A 9,290-nucleotide genomic window follows, 5' to 3' on the forward strand; every position below is an offset into this window, starting at 1 on the left:
TAAATTTGGATACCATCACTGAGTCTTTGGTGATTTTGGTGATGCGTTTTACATTTAGTTAATAGGATGGACACAATACAGGATGCCTCGACACAGGGGTAAAGCCTCTTTACCAATACGCATGCCGCTGCTCCTGGTGGCAGGGCTCTCTGATTACTGTTTATCTTTGAAAAAGAGGAATAAATAAGATGAGAGGCATTAAACTATAGAGCAGAGAGAGAAGGAGAGAGAGCAGTGCTTCATCCATCTTGTGTGAGTATGGAGCCTCATTCCTGGCACTCTATCCATCAATGAGCGCAACATTAACTCTCTGGATCAGAACCAACATCCCCAGATCTCTCTCCATCTCTTTTCCCCTCCCCTCACTCTACTAAACACACACACCAACACACTGATGCAGCATTAGTATTCCAGTTCCATCTATGAAAAACCTCATCATCCACCTCTCTACCTTCCTCTCACCAAGACCCCGTTGTTTTCTATGTTCATCCCAAAATCTCCCACTCTACTGGAAATCAAGGAGATATTTTTACACTTCTCATGCCTGTTTGGTTTCGCTCATCTCTCTATCCATCTTTACGCACCACACTAACCTAAACAGCAAAGCTCCTCTGCACCTCTGATGTTTAGTTTGTCTCGATTCACCTCTTCTTTTCTCTTCTCCAGATCTCCTCTTTGCTGAGCTGCCTGATCTGCTCCTCTCTTTGTCTCTCTCCCAGTTGGTGTTAATAATTTAACTACTGAGCTGCTGCAGAGCTGGCTCGTGTCCAGGCCTCAGATTGGCACTGTCTGTCTATTTATGACACTGTGTGGCGGTGCACATGTGTGGGATGTGCAAGAGTGAGAGGAGGATTGTGTGTGAGTGTGCGGGTGAATGCATGCATGTGTTTCCCTATTAGACTTTAGCCAAAGCAAATTAGCCTTCAAAGCCACAAGACTGACACCTAATGTGAAGTTATAGAGAGAGATGTGAGTTACATTGTTTTTGCAGATTTCTCTTTGCAAAAATGTGTTATTTAACTTACTATTATATTAAGGAGTCATTTTGTATTAGTGTAGTGAGTGGGACACCCAATAACCAATCACAATAAATAGCTGAAGGTCTACTTGACTTTGAGGTTATGTTTAGTGTGATGTAACAGCAGTGGGTGTGAAGTTATTTTTGCTCAAACCCCTTGGTAATCATGCTGAAAATGATTTGGAGTTTTACTTGAAAATCTTTATGTATACTGGTGATCTGTCCAGGGTGTACCCTGCACATATGACAAGTTAGAGAGCCTCCAACCCCCAACCCCAAACCTGGATGGGTGGATGGTTGCCATTCAAGTTACATTCTTATCTTAAAATAACATGAATATCACTTTACTCAAGCTTTTACTGCTCCCCAAAAACTTTAAATTCACACATTAAAAAGAAAACAAAATACAAAAGGGAGTGTATATTGGAATTGCAGTATTAAAAGCTTACAGGAACCACAGTCCTAAGATTACCGTACATTTTTAATCTTAGGACAAGTTTGTAAGTTTTATGTGTCTAATTGGGGGAAAAACACTGAGAATTAATAACAGTGAAGAAAAGTGTGAGTTTGGTGATTGAACACTAAAGATTCTTCAAAGTACTTTTAAATGTTTTTTGCAACAACCCAAACAATTTTTCTCATCTTTGGTTTCATTCATAGTACTGTATCAAATTGATGTGAAAATTCAGGATATTTCATACAATAATGCAATATTATAGTTACCACAATGCCTTTTGTGAAAAATACATACACTCTATGATAATAAGTGTTGTGATGGTTACTTGGAATGGGATCTGGTATGGCCGAGAACACTCCTAAAATTCAGGTTTCTTCCTGTTAAAAGGGAGTTGTTCTTTCCCGTTGTCACCAAGTGTTTGCTCAGTTCAAAATGTAAATCAAACTTAAGTCTTTTATTTATTTAATTTGTTAAATTGACCTTAGCTTTTTTTTTTAGTTTAGTTGCTTCTAGTGTAGTAGTTTACACATTTCCCCAACAAGCTAGAGAGCCTTGGTTTGATTACAGGAGGAGACACGAATCCCTTGGGGTTTGTGTCAGGAAGGGCATTCAGCATAAAAATCTACCAAATCAAAAATGTAGCGCTTACCCGCTGTGGCAACACCTTGTGAATAAGATAAGAGAACAGATAAGATGACCTTTAATAGGTTATCTTGTGAATAAGGGAACAGCTCAAAGTAGCTTTGATCTTAGTCCTTAGTTTTTTGAAGTTTACTTATCTGTATATTTTGCCTGCATATTGAGAAACATGATTGCACGAGCACGTTCCATTAATTAATTTGTATGGGATACAAGAAGGCAACAACATTTGAGACTAGGGCCTCATAACTTGTCACTCTTAAGTTGAGGCTTACATAATTTTATTCTTAAAAAAAGCGAGAGAGAGAATTAAAGTAAAACATCTTTTCATAGTTTAGAAAGTACAAGGAAGTAAATTCAGATTATATGGGCAAAGACGTGCAAAAATATTTTAAAGTAACAAAATTATCATGGAGGTAAAAAAATAAACCTTAAAGTCTATAAAGAGCATAGTACCATGCTATATTTATAGCAAGAGACCATTGCTGTATATTACAATAGGTTGACTGTAAAATAAATGTTCAGTGTTGTCAATCAGAGCTACCAGCTTTTTGCTATAAATTAATTGACAGCATTTTCTTACAATGTAAATCCTGAAATACTAAATACACAGAAATGATAATCACTTATTTTAATTAAAGCTGCATTACTTTCCTGTGCCAACGCTTGCTATAATGAGCTCTACATCAAATTTCCCAAAAGTGGATCCTGCATTACCTGAAAGAACAAAACAACTATACACTCTGCAGATTCAGCAATTCAGTTTAAAAAAGAAAAAAAAAAACAAAAAGAAAAAAGGTGACATTTCCGAAGCAAGTGTGTGACACTGTGTGAATCTCGATGCCACCTCCTACACCTCTCACCCTCCTACAACGCAGCCCACAACAGATCTCTGTCGGGTAAAATCAGTACAAGCAGCTCACGACGTATTTATTCATGGTATTATCAATCATCCTTAGAATTGGGAGTCATCCTAAGTTACGTTATTCTGCACTGAAGCAAAGAAACATTTGTAAATGCACATACTTTCTCCAGACTTGACACAAATTAGGAGAATTATATACTGATTTACTTGTAACTTTTTTTGGCCTTGCGTTTCTATGCCTTCCGTACATTAATTTATAGCTTCACACTTAATTTGAAATTCTAGTGTTTTGTCTAAACTGTGATCAACAAATGGTTGCTCTGTTTTGTTTGCCAGTGATGTCACTGTCAAATTCTTACAATAACTCTGTGCCTGCAAAACCGATGTTGTTTAACGAACGGGCTGTCGTAGCATTGAGGCCTTTTCTGGTATCCATAGTAAACAGACATATGCAAGGCCACCCGCCGCTCCACCTTATCTAAATTTGATATCTCAGAAGGGCCTTTCACACTTGTCGGAAAACATAAACACACCACGAGCGGCTACGCGCACATAGAACCTGCACTGTCATTAATTTCAGAGATGGAGGGAGGTCAGCGTACCAGACGGTGTTTGTGTGTCTGTGTGCAAGCATGTGTGCAAGCTCGCATGGTATTGGATGTGTGTGTCATACGTATGTGAGCGTGCACATCGAGTGGGGGGATGGAAACACGCATGTGCACACACACATACACACACCGGTGTTGACAGGTGGCTGTGGTAAAGAGGTGGTCCCTGAGCTGGGGTCTGCCTGTCTCTGGCTGAGAGAGAGAGGAATAAAAAGCTCCCAGCAGCTGTCGCCCTAATTCCTCTAACACGGTGCTTGTGCTCTGATTAGAAAACAGATCTGGCCTCTAATTTACTCCTGACACCAACTAATGCTCTATATCTCAATTGCTCCGTCCCCGCTTGCCACTGGCCTGCCTGGCTGGACACACACACCTAGTGACTCAGAAAGCTAAAGTATAAGAGCGTACACCGGGACACAAAACAACCAGATGAGCATAACTAGCAATCCACTGAGTCCTCATTGACATATGATGACTGCAATCCAGATGTGACATTGCATTGCTCTTCTCCTCAATCAGAAAAGCCAGGTCTGAGTAGTCAAGTGTGTTTCAGGACAGTCTGCACTGCCAAATATTTGCATGTAGAGCAATTTGCAACAGAAAGTGAAGATTCAAATGAAATTTACTAACTTGAATTTACAGAAAAAATTAGCTTTGAAATTAAGAGATGACTAAAAATGTTATATACGTGCAGTGGTTCCTCACCCTGTCGAAATAAAGCTATGTCTTCTTGGGCCCCTGATCAGAGGCTACACAAGTATGCAGGTTGAGAGCAGCTTGACCTTAAACTTATTTTATTATCAGGGGTTTTTTTTTCTATTTTATTAATCTTAAAGGCCAGAAGATGAAAAATTATTGAGTGCCGCTTCCTCGCATTTCAGCTTGACCTCTTGTTTTTAATTACAACTGCGACTAAAATATGGCACCAAACCCATACAACAGAAGGCAAAAACAGAGTGACGAGGTTGTCAGATTTATGTCCGAGCATGCCTGGAATCCAAAATATGTCAAAAGTATTTCATGTTGGGAAAACAGAAAATTACTGCTGGAGATGACAGTCTTTATTCAGTAGCCAAATGCACATTTTTCACCTGACGTTTAGCCTTTTTTATGGTTCCACAAGAGATAAATTATTGCTTAATAAAAAATTTTTTGGTGCTTTTGGTCTTTGCTTATTTTTGGTGAGATACAGAAGAGATTATAATATTTTAGTTCTTTTTTTAAGTGTCTTATTGTTTTTTCCTGTTTGATATTAGCTTAAATCTTGTAAGGATAACTTAAAGTTAATTGAAAAATAGACCTATTCATCTATTTTATGAAAAAGGGGTTTAAGACGAAGAGAAATAAAGAAGAAATAAAGAGCCTATCTTTTTCGACAGTGGGGCTGACTGCATGACAGAATATAAAGTGATGTTCAGTGCAGCCTGTATTATGCCAACAACGGAGGACAGGCTGGCTGGGTGTCTGGGTGCCATGACGGGGTTGGCCCAGCAGGGGGCAGAGGTGTGATGCAGGGAGTAGGAGGTGACAGCTCAGTGTCACACTGCACACGGGGTGTCACCTCAGCAGGCTGGGAGAGAGAAAGAGAGAGATGAGACAAGGAAAGGGAGAAAGTGGACAGGGAGACAAAAAGGTGAGAGCTCTATCTCAATCTGTGTGTATGTTCTTGTTTAGCTATCTTAGTGAGGACCGCTTTGAGTTGCAGACCATTGGTGCGAGGACACTTTCGCATCTTCACATTTTTACACCACTTCAAAGATCTATTTGATTTTAGTGTCAAGGTTAAGCTTTAGTTCATGTTAAGGTTAAACACTTAGTCAGAGCGATTAAGGTTTTTTGTTTTTTTTTTTAAATATCTTTTTATAATCTTTAAAAGCCAGCTAAGTTTTTTTTTCTGTTCTGGAGTATACCAGAACTTGGCGTTATGGTGACTTAATTGTATTCATACCTTATTACTGGTGTGTTTTATGTCGGCCAACAAATTATTAGTTCAGCAGACTCCGGGGTAACCTTAGCCACAAAGATGGATAATATATATAAAGCTTTCAAGCAAATCTAGATTAAAAAGAAACTAATGAAAAGGATTATAGTCTAGACCAGAACATGGATTATTATCTTTGTGGGGTTTTTTCTCAGACCATGCGTGTTTATGTAATTACACTCACTCCCAGAAGGAAGAGGCAAAGTTCACTTTTACATGTTTTTAACATGAGAATTAGTCATAAAACTGTGTTAAAAAGCCAAAAAAAAACTTAAAAAAAAAAAAAAAAATCACACAGTGGCTTTTAGATTTTTAGTCTGAAGCCTCAACTTCCATCATCTTCTTGGGGTTCTTTTTAGGGTCATAAACACTGGTTGGTTAGTTGGTTGGTAAGCAAGGTGTATCATCTACATGTGAACGTCTTAGAGAAAATAAAGCCAATTAAAATACTAGAATTTCACTCACTAATGTTTTAGTGAGTGGGATTCTAGTAATTCTAGTAATATTTTAAACTTTAAACTATATTATTGGTCAGATATCTGCATTAAAAATATTCCAAAAGAAAACACCTCCATCAACATGACACAGCCAGTGGCCTAGTGAGTGTGACGGTCATTGGGCCACACCCTAAATCATGTATAACTTTAAGCATTAAAATTATTAACAGTCAGTCAGTTATAAATGGTCACAAAGGGGCAAAATAGCTACAGGGACCATTATTTATTTATTTACTTTTTACCAGGTTGTAAATGTGTTTATTTCTGCTGTAAATGCAGGCATTATGGGGAGTGACTCGCTTTTAGAGCCGGCCTCAAGTGGCAATTTCATGAACTGCAGCTTTTGGCTCTTCATACTGTATTCCTAGAATGAAATGCCTAGTCAAAATTGAATTTAAATTTATTCGGTTCTTTTATTTTAATAAGGACATAACTTCAGAGATAAAAGATAATGTAAAAGATTATTTTTTATTTTTTATATCAGGTCACTTTAAAAATGCTTTTCTTATTTAAAAAAATCAAGCTTTGTAATAGGCTACCACAAGGTTAGGTTTCTTTGTGTAGGTGGCTCTGTATATGGTGTGTCTGCTGTGTGTGTGTTTTTATTTCCTCTTTCTTCTCTCTCTGTCCCTACTATCTGTCTCCAGAGACTCACTTGGCATCTCTCCCTACTTTTAATTCTTGCTCCACAAACTGCTGCTGTCTGCACACAAGCTGGCAGTACACACACACACACACACACACACACACACACACACACACTTTCTTGGCTTAAGAATAACTCCCCAACCCACAAAAAAGAGAGATGCCCATGCAGCCATGTTTTAGATGCAACACACACATTTGTCTTTTACATCACTGTCATCTGAAATATTGGAGGGGGACTCACAAACACATACAAGGGGCATTAATCACACAGTACAAGTTGAATCCAAAGTGATAAACACAAATACACATCCAGTGATGAAAGACAGAGATGCTTACAGTCTCTCAGGAAATACACAGTCATTCCCAGATACTCACACCCTTCACCACTGACAGTAACACACACACATAGGCGGCATCCTTGTTACTGAGAATACGAATCCAGTTTGAAAGAAAACACACACGATAAGCCCTTAAAACATCAACGCGAGTCGAGAAACTAAAAGGATATGAACATTCCAAACTTATTTGACTCTTGTGATCCCTGTTTGCTGCTCCTTTACTTTTAAACTCGGCTTTATTAACACAGCTGTCAGCGATGCTCGCACAGTCGCTCACATGCATTCAAGTTCTCGAGCAAAACATACACTCACTGACAGGCAGACAACACAAACTTCAAAAGCAAGAAATTAATAAATTAAAGGAAAGCCTGATATGGATGAATAAATAACAAGAAGAGAGAGAAAGGGAAACAAAACAGGAAGGAAAGTAGAGTTTCTATAAGAGAGGAAGCAGAAAAGGAGTTGCGGTGATTTTGGAAGGAGGCTGGAGGTGCAGACAGAGAGAGGCAGATTCTGTCACACACTTCCAATTTTAACTGGCATGCAGCAATTCAGCCGCAAAGATAAAACACACACACTCCACAGATATATATACCCTACGTGTGCAACTGTGCGTGTGCTGCAGGTGGAAAGTGCCTGCAAGACACAGCGTGTGGCAGTGACTCGCCTGTCTTTTGAGTTTCCTACACTCCGAGTCCTTTTTTTAATTATTTGGAGAAGGGTGTGAGTGTGAACACAAATATGCAAATGAAACGGTTATTATTGCATTGCTCATCAAGCAGCGCGGAGCAGACATTAATAGGCTGATGAATATGCATGTGAATTTGTTAATTAAGTTAATTATTCTGCTGAAAATGCATTCGTCTTCCAAGGACATCTTCCCCAGGATTCCAACCTGCTCCACTCATTAGTCATGCGATATTTTACACTGGGCGCTGGGACAAGAGGTAGGGAAGGGAGGGGCAGTAGGGGCCACCGGGGTTGATATGTATACAATATCAGGGCATCGTGGGTTTCAAGTCCACTGAAGAACAGTACTAAAGGCTTCAGAAATAGATATAATGGCGACTAATCATTCAGCAGCTCTTCAGAACTGAAGGGTCAGTGAAAGAGACAAAAGCACTGCAGCCACAGCTACAGTGGGGCGTGCACGCTCCTACTGGCCAGACGTTCGCTCCATCTCTGCTTTTCTCTTTCCTCTCCAGTAATTCCCCCTGTTCGCTGCTTTTCCTCTAATTGCTTATTAAAACCCTCTTAAATGAACTTTTTGTGCCAACTTTCCAACACATTAATTAATTGTTGTAGCCAATTAAGTGTCGCTGCGCAAATGAGCTTCAGCACAAATGGTCCTGCAGGGCCCGTCCCCCCCAACTCCACACCCACCCACCCCCCTCCCCTCGCACCCCCACCACCCTCCTCCTTTTCCTCTTCCACCATCCTCACCGACAGCTTTCCCAGCAGCCCCTCTGCCCTTAAAGAGGCAGCATCAACACAGACTCATGGAGAGAGACAATAATGTTGCCTAGCTCATGAAGCGCTTTGAATAGAATTGGTAATGAGATGGTGAGACCTTGGAAAAATACTTTTGCAAAAGTGCAGCGTCACGCAGAGAGGGTGAAGTGTCTTTGGCTAACGGGGAGTTCACTGCGATAAGGTCAGGGAAAGATTTTTAAAAGTCAGCATCATCCGCCTGTGAGGGTATTGATTATTGTTAGAGCAAATCATTTAGAATTTGGCCCAATTTTTCCAGATTATTTTCATTTTATGACCTGGCAGCAGTGACTTAATATAAAAGCATCACACATCTGTATCATCTGGCTGATCCAAAAAGCCCTCCTAAAAAAGCCCTCTTTGGTTGGCCTCACTGCTGTTCAACAATCAAAAAATAATGTGTGTGTGTGTGTGTGTGTGTGTGTGTGTGTGTGTGTGTGTGTGAGTGTGAGTGAGAGAGAGAGAGAGAGAGAGCACTTTTCTCACAAAACTATAAACTGAGAAGAAATGGAGATGGTGTTATGGCATCAATAAAGCATGCTGTTGCAGCAGTAAAGCATATATTATCACTGCTGGGATAAAGTCAATCAATTTTTGAAATATCACATAAATAAAGATGTAGCCATAAACGAAATGGCTGACATTAAATTCTGCTTGATAGAAGACAAAGAAGGATATGATGAAGACAGCACAATTTGCTCACGACCCGAAATGCTTTCAAAATTCAATGTGTTTTGTTTTGTTTTTT

This window comes from Aulonocara stuartgranti (genome assembly GCF_965226115.1).
Source record: "Aulonocara stuartgranti genome assembly, chromosome: 4".
Classification (NCBI taxonomy): Eukaryota; Metazoa; Chordata; class Actinopteri; order Cichliformes; family Cichlidae; genus Aulonocara; species Aulonocara stuartgranti.